This window comes from Oryctolagus cuniculus, chromosome X, assembly GCF_964237555.1.
Source record: "Oryctolagus cuniculus chromosome X, mOryCun1.1, whole genome shotgun sequence".
Taxonomy (NCBI): domain Eukaryota; kingdom Metazoa; phylum Chordata; class Mammalia; order Lagomorpha; family Leporidae; genus Oryctolagus; species Oryctolagus cuniculus.
Genome location: NC_091453.1, coordinates 63822509 through 63834718, shown reverse-complemented (window position 1 = coordinate 63834718; position 12210 = coordinate 63822509). Strand labels below are relative to the sequence as shown.

Here is a 12210-nt window from a genome sequence, read left to right as displayed (position 1 = left end):
ACGTGGATTGTTAGACTGTGTGTTCTTTTCCCCTGATCTATGAGTATGTTTTTATGCCAGCACCATGTTGTTTTAATTACTACAGCTTTATAGTATATTTTGAAGTCAGGCAATATGAGACCTCCAGTTTTATTCTATTTACTTGATTGCCTTGGATTTCAGGATCTCTATGGTTCCATGCTGTTTTAATAAGTATTTTTCTGTTTCTGTGAAAAATGATGTTGGAATTCTGATAGAGATTGCATTTAATACATTAGGTTTTTTGGGGTAGTATGGATGTGTAACAATATCATTTTTTTTTAATTTATGAACATAGGATATATTTCCATTTAATTATATCTTCTTCAATTTCCTTCATCCATTTTTTTTTTTTTTTGAGAGGCAGAGTGGACAGTGAGAAAGAGAGACAGAGAGAAAGGTCTTCCTTTTGCCGTTGGTTCACCCTCCAATGGCCGCCGCGGCCGGCGCGCTGCTGCCAACGCACTGCGTTGATCCAAAAGCAGGAGCCAGGTGCTTCTCCTGGTCTCCCATGGGGTGCAGGGCCCAAGGACTTGGGCCATCCTCCACTGTGCTCCCGGGCCACAGCAGAGAGCTGGCCTGGAAGAGGGGCAACCGGGACAGAATCCGGCGCCCCGACCGGGACTAGAACCCAGTGTGCCGGCGCCGCAAGGCGGAGGATTAGCCTATTGAGCCGCAGCACCGGCTCATCCATGTTTTACAAGTTTTAATGTACAAGTCTTTCATTTTCATGGTCAAGTTTTTCTTATGTATTTTATTTTTATTACTATTATAAATAGTCTTACTTCTCCAATTATTTTTCTTATACTTCATTTTTTCATGCCGAGAGATAATGCATATTTTTGCATGTAGATTGTATATCTTGTTACTTTCCTGAATTTATTAACTTTAACAGTTTTTGTTGAAGTCTTTATATACATATACATATACATATACTTATACTTATACATATACATGCAAACAGGGACTACTTAAATCTTTCCTTTCCAGTTTGAATGACTATTTCTTTCTTTATTACTTGTTGCAGCTTTGATTTCCAGTATTATGTTGAATAGAATTTCTCTATTAGGCATCCTTACTTTTTTTCCTGATCTTAGAAGAAAAGCCTTGAACTTTTCACTTTCATGGATGATGTAAGCCATGAGCTTCTCATACATGGCCTTTATTGTGTTGAGCTGCACTCATATTATGCCTTATTTTTAGCTTCTTTTTGTTTTTGGCTGAATGGATACAAAATTTTGTCTAAGGCTTTCTCTTGTATCTATTGAGATTATTATGTTATTTTGTCTTTCTTTGGTTAATGTGGTGTATCTAATTGTTTTATTTGAATAAATTGAACCAGATTTGCATCTCAGGGACAAAACACATTTGGTTATAGTTTATGATGTTTTTAACATGCTATTGAATTTTATTTGCTATTATTTTGTTGAGGATTTTTGTATCCATGTTTGTCAAGGATATTGTGTTATAATTTTCTTTGCTTGCAGGGCCTTTGCCTCATAAAATGTGTCTTGGAAGCATTTTCTATTTAACTTTTTGAGAGTTTGAGAAAGATTGCAGTGGGTTTGTTTCTTTTTTAAACAATTTTCTAGTATTGAGCAGAGAAGTCATTGGATTCTGGACGTTTTTTAACTGGAGACATTATTTTACTAATTCAATCTTCTTCTTAGTTGCTTATCTGTTCAAATTTTCTGTTTCATCAGGATTCAATATTGATAGTTTAGATTTGCCAAGGAATTTATCCATGATTCTAGGTTGTCTCATTTGTTGGTGCATAATCATTGATAGCTTTTGTATTTCTGTGGTATCAGTTGTAATGTCTCCCCTTTCATTTATGATTTTTTTATTTTAATATCCTCTCTTTTTTCCTGCATTTATTCTAGCTAAATGTTTAATAATTTTGTTTGTTTTTAAAAAAGGACCAAGTCCTAGTTTCATTGCTATTCTACAATCTTTTTTCTGGTTTCTATTCATTTATGCTCTGACCTTTATTATTCCTTTTTCTTTTGTATCATTTCTTATTCCTTTGGGTTCAGTTTATTCATTGTTTTCTAGCTCCTTGAAGAATAATCTTAGACCTTTATTTGATATCCATTTTCTTTTTTGCTATAGGGATTTATTGCTATAAACTTCCATTGTTGGACTGCTTTTCCTGTATCACATAAGCATTAGTATGATATGTTCCAACTTGAATTTGTTTCAAATTATTTTAAATTTCTATTTTAATTTATTCATTAATTATTGGTTTTTCAGGACATGTGTTTTAATTCATATGAACTTCTGAATCTTATGAAAATTCCTTGCAATCGTTTGGGCATAGTTTTAATATGTCTGCCAAGTTTTGAAAGCTTGGCTCTTGGTATAGCAAAGTTGCAAGGTGCTAAGATATTAGGGCATGTACTTTCATAGGGAAGTCTCAATGCTGACTTCTCACCTGTCTTTAATTTCTGGTTTCATTACATAATGTCCCCCTCATACACATTCTACCACCATGCCATCCTTCCAAAGATGATTCATTTGGGGGGGGGGGGCGGGGAGCTCACAAGAGCTAGCACTGTACTGTTTTAAATATCCACATCCAAAACTATGAACTTAATAAATCTCTTTATAAGGACACAATCTCAAATATTTCATTATAGTAATAGAAAACAGGCTAATACAGAAAGTTGGTACTGAGAAGTGGGGGCTATTGCTAATAATTAACATCTAAAAATATGGAAGATGATTTGAAACTGGGCTATAGCCAGAGGTTAGGAAAGTTTGGAATAGCAAATTAGAAAAATCTTAGTACACTCTAAGTAAAGGGTTACAGGAATTTCTTATGAGAGCTCAGAAGATGTGGAGATTAGGGAACACGTCTCAGGTGGACATAAGGACTTCACCGGAAATTTCACTAAAAGTCACCGCTGTACACTGTGGTGAGGAACTTGTCTGCAGCGTGTGCACACAGTAAGTATTTTTAGAAAGTCAAAATTAAGAATCATGAAATAGGGTTTAGCAATGTGGCATAAAGGGTAAAGCTGCCACCTGCAGTGCCGGCATCCCATATGGGCGCCGGTTCAAGTCCCGGCTGCTCCTATTCCACTCCAGCTCTCTGCTATGGTCTGGGAAAACAGTGGAGGATGGCCCAAGTCCTTGGGCCCCAGTGCCCGCATGCGAGACCTGGAAGAAGGTCCTGGCTCCTGGCTTTGGACTGGACCAGCTCCAGCCATTTGGAGCCATCTGGGGAGTGAACCAACAGATAGAAGACCTCTCTCTTCCTCTCTCTGCCTCTGCCTCTCTGTAACTCTGCCTTTCAAATAAATAAATAAATCTATAAAAAATCATGGAATGATTTTTAGGGTGGAAGAAATTTCAAAAAATGACCCAAGATGTTCAGGCTGCAGCATGGATATTTTTGGCCACTTTAAATCAAACTTACTGTGAAACTTGAGAGAAAAAAATAGAGTGAAAAGAATAGAAAAAATTCACTGTGTGCCAGTCAAAGATTAGAAAAGAATATAAGCATTACAAAAGAGGCCTCAATGGCATCTCAGAAATCATTAAGCCCACTCACCTCTCTCATCACAGGTCCAGAGACCTTCTAGGGTAAAATTGCTTTAAGGAAAGGACTCAGTGGCCACCTTGGGATTTTGTACCCTGATTTTTGGAAAAGGGCTCCAGTGCAACAACAGCCATGTTTTGAGTGGGCCCAGATGTGGTTCATACTGGTAGCAGTTATTGGCATCGGTGTAATGCTGATTTTGCAGGAATGAAGAATTCAAGAGTTATGGGATCGTAAAAATTTCCACTGAGATTTCAAAGGAAATTCTTATAAGTCAAGTAAAAGTTTCCTACAGGGCCAGAATCCTTGCAGAAATTTGCCACTAGTAGAATGTCTACTAGATAGATGGGGGTGGAGCCACAGTGAGAATCCCAGAAAGGTTGAGCCATCAGCACCGTACCATGTAGTTTTTGGTAGGTAACAGCCACAGAGCAAGTGCTATGTGCCCGGGAGATCCATCAGAGCAAAACTTCTGAAAGACTTGGGGTCCTATACCTCACTGATGTATTCACAGAATGCTGGGCTTGATGTTTTAACGTTTAATGTCAGCCAGTTGAATTTTAGTCTTTCTTTGGGTCCCTTACCATTTCCCACTTTTTTTCTCCCTTTTTGAAAAGGAATGCTTATCCTATCCCTGTCCCACCACTATATCTTGGATATATGTAACTTGCTTTTGATCTTATAGAAGCTCACAAGTAAAATGGTTTGTCTTAAGTTTCAGATGCAACTTTAAACATGGACTTTCAAGTGCTGCTGTAATGAGTTAAGATGTGGGGGCTACTGAAGATAAAATGAATGCATTTTGCATTGGGAGATGGGCATGAAATTTAGGGGCATAATTGTATGGTTTGCATAAGATTTGAATGTACCCCAGAGACTCGAGTTTTGAAAGTTTAGTCCCAAGTGTAGTGATGTCAAGAGGCATTGAGAAGATTTAAGAGTGGGATTCATGGGAGTTCACAAGACTGGCACCTCTCTTCTCTCTGGTTTCTTTTTTTTTTTTTTTTTTCATGTGACTCCTCTCTCACTCGCATTCTTCCACCACGATGCCATTCACCCTGAGGTAGTGCATTCAGGCAGCCAGCCCCCGAGCCAGCATCATGCTATTTGCATTTTCTGCCATCAAGACTGCGAGCTAAATAAACCTCGTTTATTTGTAAAGTACTCAACTCCAGGTGTTTTGTAATAATAGTGCAAAACCTACTAATATGTTCCTCTTGTTATTGATTCCTACTTCCATACCATTATAGTTAGAAAAGATACTTTATATCTTCCTACATTTGTTCAAACTTGTTTCCTAGATTAATAAATGATCTCTTCTGAATCATGCTTTGTGTGCTTGCAAGGAATGTATATTTTACTGCTAATGGATACAATGTTCTATATATGTATGTTAGGTCTATTAGGTCTAAAGTATAGTATAAGTACTATATTTCCTTATTGATTTTCTTTCAGGATGATCTCTCTACTATAAATCAGATATTGACATCTGCTAATATTATTTATTGTAGTCTGTCTCTTCCTTCAAATTACTAATATATAATTTACACATTTAGATACTCCAAATTTGAGTGCATGCATATTTACAATAGTTACAGCCTCATATGAATTAACCTTTTATCACTTTGTAATGAACGCCCTGTTTCACTTTACCATCTTTCACTTAAGCTCCATTTTTGTAGGCATATTTTGTTTTCCATTTTCATGGAATAGTTTTATCTATCTCTTCACCCTCAGTCTATGTCTATCCTTAAACATGAAGTGAATCTCTTGTAGACAGCATATATTTAGGCCTTTTTAACATCTATTCTATATTTTGGATTAAAGTATTAATTCATTTATTAAGAATCCTCATAAGGTTCATGGAAATTCACATGCGTTCATAGTTCCATGAAAAAAACTATGCATGGCTTTCAAAGAGTTTCTGTACCAAAATAAACTGTCAAATTTCATTTTCCGTGAATTTCTTTAAATTCCCTTGTGTGTTCAATGTAGTTCCTGTCCTCTTTCTCTGCAATCATATCTTTTTTTTTTCAATGAATTATATATTTCTTTCTAAAAGGCAGAGTTACAGAGAGGCAGAGGCAGAAAGAGAAAGACCCTCCATTTGCCAGTTCACTCCCCAAATGGCCACAATGGCTCGAGCTGGGCCAATCCAAAGCCAGGAAGCAGGAGCTTCTTCCGGGTCTCCCACGCAGGTGCAGGGGCCCAAGGACCAGGGCCATCCTCCACTGCTTTTTCAGGCCATAGCAGAGAGCTGGATCAGAAGTGGAGCAGCTGGGACTCAAACCAGTACCCATATAGGATGCCAGCACTGCAGGTGGTGGCTTTACCTGTTACAGCGCCAGCCTCTGCAATTTTATCATTTTAACAGCAGTTGTTTTCAATTCTTGCTCTAATAATTCCAACATTTCCAATATTCTGTATCTAGTTCTGTTGCTTTCTCTGTCTTTTCAAACTGTATTTCCTTTTAGTGTGTCTTATTTTTATCTTGACAGATGGAGATTACATACTAAGTAAAAGGAATCACTATATACAGGACATAATAATGTGTAGGTAAGGGTGAGGTAAGGTGAAGCATTCTTTAACCCTATATTAACTCTTGTCTTTTATTGAGTCTGCCCTACTGATTTGCCAACTTTGCATATGATTCTGATTTTTAAACTTATTTTTAATTCAAAGAGATGCATAGAATGGCTTGGAGTTGGGTATTTTTCTTTTTCCCCTTGCAAAGCTAGATTGGATTGGATTTGCATATTATCCTCCTCTATGTGGAAGACATGAGTCTGCCCTCATCTCAGAGTTGTTAGTCTCTGATCAAATCTTTGATGGTTATGCTCTGATTAAATAATTTCTCTAGGGGCTGGTGCTGTGACTCAGTAAGTAAAGCTGACACCCTTAGCACCAGCATCCTATATGCATATTGCATGCTCCACTTCTGACCTAGCTCCCTGGTATAACGCACCTGGGGAAGCAGTGGAAGATGGCCCAAGTGCCTGGGCCCCTGCACCCACTTGAGAGACCCAAAAGAAGCTCCTGGTTCCTGGCTTCAGATCGGCTCAATTTCAGCCATTGTGGCCATTTGGAGACTGAATCTTTCTCTCTGTCTCTTCCTCTTTGTCTGTAACTCTATCTCTCAAATAAATAAAATCTCAGGCCGGCGCCGTGGCTCACTAGGCTAATCTTCTGCCTGCGGCGCCAGCTCCCCAGGTTCTAGTGCCGGTCGGGGCGCCAGATTCTCTCCCAGTCACTCCTCTTCCAGTCCAGCTCTCTGCTGTGGCCCGGGAGTGCAGTGGAGGATGGCCCAAGTGCTTGGGCCCTGCACCCGCATGGGAGACCAGGAGGAAGCACCTGGCTCCTGGCTTTGGATCAGCGTCGTGCGCCAGCTGCAGTGCGCCAGCTGCAGCAGCCATTTGGGGGTGAACCAACGGAAAAGGAAGACCTTTCTCTCTGTCTCTCTCTCTCACTGTCCACTCTGCATGTCCAAAAAAAAGAAAAAAAGCTTAAAAAAATCAAATAGTTTCTTATAGACATGATATAGTTGGTTTCATTTTTTGATACACTCTATTATTTATTTGCTTTACTTAGACATTGATATAACAGATTATTCATATGTTTAGATTAATGTCTTCCATGTTTGTCACTCTTCTACTTGCTGCCCTTCTTCGTTGTTCCTATTTCTTGGCTTCTGTGCTTCTGCCTTTTGTAATTTTAATTGAGAATTTTATGTTGGTTTTTTTTTTTTTCCTCCTTGCTTGGTATATACATTTTACCTTCTTAAAACTTTCTTCCTTGCTGAAATAGAAATTGCAAAACACATTCGCAATAAATCTAAGTCCCTTTCAAATAACAGTACATCACTTCACGAACAGTGGGAGCACCTTTTTTTTACTTTTTAAAGACAGAGTTACAGAGAGGTAGAGGTAGAGACAGACACAGAGAGGTCTTCCGTCCGCTGGTTCACTCCCCAGATGGCTGCAATGGCCGGAACTGCACCCATCTGAAGCCAGGAGCCAGGAACTTCTTCTGGGTCTCCCACGCGGATGCAGGGGCCCAAGGACTTGGGCCATCTTTTACTGCTTTCCCAGGCCATAGCAGAGAGCTGGATCAGAAGAGGAGCAGCTGGGACTAGAACCGGCACCCATATGGGATGTCAGTGCTTCAAGCTAGGGCTTTAACCTGCTGCATCACAGCGTCGGCCCCAGGGAGCATCTTATAACAAAATATTCCTCATTATTCCCTCCCATACCTTGTATCATTGGTGTAATTCATTTCACTTATCTATAAATTACATAAAACTAGAATATTTGAAATCATTATTGCTATTATTATTTTGAGCAAATTGTTATATAATAAGTCAGTTAAGAATTTTTATTTTACTTATTCATTTTCTAATCTTCTTTCTGTCTTCCTTTTCTTTATTTATTTGAAAGGCAGAATGGCAGAGAACAACGGGCAGAGGAGAGACAAACATGTTCCATCTGTTGATTCACTCCCTAAATGCCTGCAATAGCCAGGGCTGAACCAGGCTGAAGTCAGGAGCCAGGAACTCCATCCAAGTCCCCCACAGTCGTGGTAGGAACCCAAGTACTTGGGCTGTCATCGGCTGCCACCCAGATGCTTTAGCAGACGCTAGATGAAAAGCAAAGTAGCCAGGACTTGAACCAGCACTCTGATGTGGGGTATGGGATGGGTGTACCAAGCAGCGTCTTAACTCACTGCACCATGACATCTGCCCCCATTTTCTTTGTGTCTATACATAGATCTAAGTTTCTGACATTATCTTTTCCCTTATTACTGAATAAATTATTTTAAAATGCCTGCAAGGTGGACCTATTGGAAACTGATTTTCTCAATTTTTGTTTGTCTGAAACAGTCTTCATTTCTCTTTAAATTTTAAAGAAATTTTTTAAGAGAATACAGAGTTTTAGTTTGATGGATTTTATTTCTTTTAACAGTTTGAATGTGTTTCACGCCACCCTCTGCTTAATTACCTGGCTTCTAAGGAGAGATTGGATAAAACTTTCATCTTCGTTCTACTCCAGGTAAGTTTTTTTTTACTCCTCATTGCATTTTTTCAATGTTTTTCCTTTGTCTTTGATTTCTTACATTCTGAAAATGATATGGCTATGTATAACTTCATTTGGCCTTTAATCTGAATTTCCTGGATTTGGGATTAGTGTCTAACATTGATTGGGGGAAATTCTTTATTATTATTTCAAATGATCATTTTACTTTCCCCCTTTCTTCTCTCTCTGATTTTCTTTTTATTCATAAGTTACACCTTTCGTTATTCCACAGTTCTTTGATATTCTGATGCTTTTTCTCTTTTTTTCCTCCACTTTTCAGAGTTGAAAATACCTATTGACACATTCTCAATTTCAGAAAAATTTTTCTCACTATATTCAACCTACAAGTAAAAAACAAGTAAAAAAAAACAGATTTAAAAAAAGAACAATTAAAAAAAACAGATTTTTTTCTATTATAGTTTTACAATGTATACTATTTTCTTAGAATTTCCATCTCTCTCTCAAAAAACAAGAATGGGAATAGGAGAGGAATGAGGAAGAAAGGTGGGAGTATGGGTGAGATGGCAGGTACAGTGGGAAGAATCATTATGTTCCTAAAGTAGTATTTATGAAATGCATGAAGTTTGTATACCTTAAATAAAAAGCTTCTGGGGGGAATAAAAAGAATTTCAGTCTCTCCGAAAAAAATTACTCAACTCTTCTTAAATGTGTTCATGTTTTCCCTTAGAGCCCTTAACATATGAATCATAATTGCTTTCAATTCGCAACCTGATCATTTCAACACACTGCCGTATCTGCATCTGTTTCTGATGTATTCTCTGTGTCTTCAAAAATGTGTTTTCTTGCCTTACAGTGTGTTTTAAGTTGTTAGTTGAAAACAGAATATGTTACATTGGGTGAAATAAATGTTGGCAAATCAGCCTTTAGTGGCGTACTGTTAAATTGTGGAACAAGGGAAAATTTAACATTTGTAACAGGGTTTATTGGGGTACAAGTAATCAAACAGGATACAACAGGGTGCAAGTGCCTAGGGACGCCATAAAAGTTAGTCATAGACTCCAGGCAAGCGGGCCTCCCGATGGTTAATGAAACTCTAGAATCTGTTAACACACTGCTTTGCCTCTTTCGGATGCCAGCCAAATCATGTTTTGCAGCACTCACCCATGCAGAATGTGCTGTTGTTATGTTTCACCCCTGTTAAGATCAAGCCATCAGTTCTCCTTCAGCATGCTTCTCAAGAAACCACACTGACGTTTGAGATTTATAAAACAGCATCGTGTTATTGGATCCACAACCAGTTTTAGTGTTTCACTGCTTCTGAGATCTTAGCTCTAATTCCTGACGTGTTATTAGTTCCTCTTTGAACCCCTTTCAAACCCTGAACCGCCCGCACTCAAGACGATGGTAGCTCTTTAAATGTTTGTTGGCTACATCTTCATTCCATTAATAGAATAAGCGTTTCCTATCCTTTATCTTCAAACCTTGCCTTCCTTACTCTGATTTGGCACTGAGGACAAGGTAACACGTTTTCTTATGATCAGGTCTCTTCTAGTGAGCTTGGTTTTCGGGGCTGTGAATTTTACAAGTGCTTTCTGGTGATAGAGGAGTGTTTGAGGAGTTGGTGTTGGGTGTTTCCCTTCTCCCAGGCTGGCTAGGCTCTGATAAAATGGTTTCTCTTGAAGGCAGATGTTGTTAAGAACACAATACTCTTGCATATTTCAAATTTCTTATTGCTCTCTCAACTTGCTAGGATGCCCAGGGAGACTTTGTTCATTTGTTTGTTTGACAGGTAGAGTTATAGTCAGTGAGAGAGGGACAGAGAGAAAGATCTTCCTTCTGTTGGTTCACCCCCAAAATGGCCGCTACAGCCATCGCTGCGCCGATCTGAAGCCAGGAGCCAGGAGCTTCCTCTGGGTCTCCCATGCAGGTGCAGGGATCCAAGTACTTGGGCCATCTTCCACTGCCCTCCCAGGCCACAGCAGAGAGCTGGACTGGAAGAGGAGCAACTGGGACTAGAACCCGCTGCCCATATGGGATGCCGGAGCCGCAGGTGGAGGATTAACTAAGTGAGCCATGGTGCCAGCCCCCCAGGGAGTTTTTTAGATATTCAATGTGAGAACCTGGTGTAACTCCTGGGGCTAAAATTCAGAAAAGTAAGGAGAGGGCTTCTGAATCACTCAAACTTGTTTGAGTCCTCACCAGTTTGTCAATTATAGTTCTGGTTTTTCTACTCTGGCACTGTCTCCTGGGGAGGCTTACATATACCAGTTTCTACTCCAGTAAATTTTAATCTTCTGTATCCAGGGGCTGGCGCTATGGCGTAGCGGGTAAAGCTGCCACCTGCAGTGCCAGCATCCCATATGGGTGCTGGTTCGTGTCCCGGCTGCCCTACTTCCAATCCAGCTCTCTGCTCCTGCCTGGGAAAGCAGTGGAAGATGGCCCAAGTCCTTGGGCCCCTACATCCATGTGGGAGACACAAAAGAAGCTCCTAGCTCCTGGCTCCTGGCGTAGCTCCAGCCTTTGCGGCCAGTTGGGAAGTGAACCAGCAGATGGAAGACCTCTCTCTCTCTCTCTCTCTCTCCGCCTCTCCTTCTCTCTGTGTGTAACTCTGGCTTTCAAATACATAAATAAACCTTTAAAAATAAATCTTCTGTATCCACCAGTCTGTCTTTCTGATTTGGATGCAGCAATCTTCCCTATAATCTCGTTTACTTCAGGGATCTAAGAAGAAATGCTTTCAGGTTGTCCAGCTTTTACTCATTGCTAGGCTGGTCTTACTTTTGAGCTCTTTACACCCTGGACAAGAAAGGATAGTTGATTAGGTTTTTAGAAAGCTTGTTCTAGCAGTAGTGTGAAGGATACGCTTGAGAGGATTATGACCCAAGGGAGGAAAAAAAAAAACAGGGAAGAATTAGAGTAATTTAGTTGAGAGCAATTGTAGTTATAATAAGGCAGTAACAGGACAAATGAATCAAAATGGTCCAATATGAAAACTCTTAAGTAGGTGAAATCATTAAGTCTAAATATTTTTTTGAATATGGATAGAGGGCAAAAGAAAGATGTAGACCTATTTAGCCTGAGGAAAACTTCAAATTGGGGACCATGTTAAAATAAGAATGGAACAAGGACAATTTAACCCCTGGAATTTGTTGCACTTAGGAAGAACATTTCTCCTGATCGTACACCTTGGGGGCACTTTTAGTAGCAGCTGCTAGGCTCATCCCTGTGTGCAGCATCTCACATATTAGCGTTGATGCTGCCTTTTCTCATTGACTTAACAATTACGCAATCCTTGTGTGATCTAAAACATTTCCTAAATCAATTTGAGCAACGAGGAGTTGTGGCATAAATAGCATAGCAAATGCATTTCAGAAAAACCAATGTTTTACCAGGACTTAAAAGAAATAAGAAACAGAAAGGATCATCAATAAGAATCAAAATTTTCTTTCTACTTCATTATTTTTTGACATTTTTACTCTTGAGTTCTACGCTTGACTAGAAGATAATATTTTATGCCTGTTTAATCTAGAAACATCTATGAATTACCACCTGCTTGGTTCATAGGCTTTGTTTTTGTTTAGTTTGTAGAAGAAAGTGAGAATGTTAAAGTTCTATTTT

At 39.2% G+C, this 12210-nt stretch overlaps 1 pseudogene; it reads left to right on the top strand.

Moving 5' to 3' along the window:
* Positions 1 to 2854: 2854 nt before the first annotated feature.
* The window catches only part of LOC100352801 (CGG triplet repeat-binding protein 1-like), an 86810-nt pseudogene continuing 77454 nt past the window's right edge, over positions 2855 to 12210 (top strand).